General features: G+C 39.4%; 1 non-coding gene across 1 annotated transcript; it reads right to left on the bottom strand.

Moving 5' to 3' along the window:
• Positions 1–1,123: 1,123 nt before the first annotated feature.
• Positions 1,124–1,210, bottom strand: Trnastop-uca. The gene has a single exon. It is a non-coding gene; the product is annotated as a tRNA-Sec (tRNA).
• Positions 1,211–2,115: the final 905 nt, after the last annotated feature.

The raw sequence follows: 2,115 nt of genomic DNA, 5'->3' as shown, positions 1-2,115 counted from the left end.
GGTTCCAGTTGTCACTCGCCTTGTAGTTAAATCATTCTTATCGTCGGGTGGACAAGCCTGACATTTCGTAAAGATCTGAATAGAAGATACTGTCAAAATTCTATTTGGTGAATACTTTCCCGTAATACCATATGACCTGCATAATGTTTGAGATTTTAACTGGTACGTTCGGGACAAGGCAATTTTTGTAGGAAGGCATAAGTTTCAATCAAATGATAATAGAGAGAGCTTCGTGATAGAATATGATGAACTAAGGAAAGCTATTCTGAAAGGTCTTAGAAAGAATGTTAGACCGAAGGATAAAAATTTGGTAAAAGAAACAGTTGAAAACTAGAGTTGATGAAAGAAACAAAACAAAAATTAATTGAATGGGCATCAAATTTCATCAATGATGGCAACGTTCAATACCATAACCAGAAGCAGAGAGCAAATGATGCAAACAGCTTAAAAATTCTTTATATGTCTGTTCCATTCAAGAGAATGATAAATAACTGAGAGTTAATAAAAGAATTACGGTAGGGAAGTTGTGCCATATGATGTACCAATAGGGGGCTGTATAGAACCATTCAAGATATTAAGGGAGGAAAGGCGTTTGGGGCCTATAGGAGGTGGTGTTTCAATAGTACTGATTATAGCTAAGAGGAAAAGTAATGCACAAGGAACTTTTAAAAATGTGTATGTAGAATGTCGGATATCTATGTCCTATTTAACTGCTCTGCTAAGTACATATTCCAGTAGAGCTTGTCAATAATTTGATTCAAGTCACCCTGCCTCATTACACTGCCCAGAGGAAAGGAGGAACGTAGTGTTTGCGGTGTGACACGGGTATCGGCAAGGGCAACACAACAACCACACACAGAGTGAATTTTTAACCTTTCGTTTTTCTCAACAAATGGAACAGAAACCATTGACGTAGCACGGATAGAAGAGATAACAAAAAAGCAGCATTTCACACACAGAAAACCTAATTTCATTAGACCTTATTTACACAGATTGAATTTTTAACCCTTCGTTCTCCTCAATAAATGGAACAGAAACCATTGACATTGCACGGATAGACAAAACAAAAAACCACCATTTTACGCAGAGAAACCGAATTGAACACACTATAGTTCTTTCCTATCGCCCAGCAGGTGGAATCGAACCACTCTGACGTTAGTCAGCTACAGGTTTGAAGCCTGCACACCGGACCACCGGAGCTCAGCTGGGCGAATGGGCGCGGTATAGCGTCGTATTTAAAGGAAATCTAAGAATACAAAGTTAGTGCGAGAACTTCCTTAATTTTCTTATTTATTTTATAGAATTTCTCATAAAAGAAGTTTATTTTCCCTTTACGAAAATTCATGCAGTTCTTCGCTCGAAATAAGCATGTAAAACTAAACACTTATCAGTTGTATCACTGCGCCCCGTTGCCACCCCAGCCGCGCAAGCTCCCAAGCGCGCCGCCCACAGCAAAGCGTTGACGGCAAGGCGTGCGGCTTGCCCTGACTATAACAACTCGTTGATTACATGCAATGATTGGTCACATGTTTAGTGAGAAAGGAACTGTAGCACCACATAACTGTACTGGGGCTTGAATATTAGGGTATGTGCAACCTAATCTACTCCTGTACAAAATGGAAAACGATTTTTTTTTATTTTATTTTATTTTTTTTTTACACCACTAGGTAGTTCATCTAATATTCACGATGTTTTGTAACTGAATTGGTTGCCAGAGGCGATGCCTTGGTGCAATGCATTTCAGACAATGCAAAGCTCGCGAAATCTCCATTTAGTCACCTCCTGCAACGAGACATAAAAGCTGTTCTAAGTGCAGTAGTCGCGCTGGAAAGTGACATGCAGGTCTAAAAAATTTTCGGGATCTCGGAAACTACAGGAACTTAACCCTTCCTCTCGTCCCTTCCTCATATAACCGTCCACATCCGAAGAGCCAAATAACGGCAATGAAAATTAATAGCAAGCCCATATCACGTTAAAATAGCAATCGAAAATCTATACAGGGTGTCCCAAAGAAAACATCAACAATCTTTGGGGACAGGTTGCTTACACCACAAAAAAAAAGGTCTAGTAAACATGGGCTCTAAAATGTATACTGATACCTTTTTTTTCAAGGGG

Source organism: Schistocerca piceifrons, chromosome 2 (assembly GCF_021461385.2).
Source record: "Schistocerca piceifrons isolate TAMUIC-IGC-003096 chromosome 2, iqSchPice1.1, whole genome shotgun sequence".
NCBI classification, from domain to species: domain Eukaryota; kingdom Metazoa; phylum Arthropoda; class Insecta; order Orthoptera; family Acrididae; genus Schistocerca; species Schistocerca piceifrons.
Note: the sequence above shows the minus strand (reverse complement) of the source record. Positions and strands in the feature narration are given on the sequence as shown.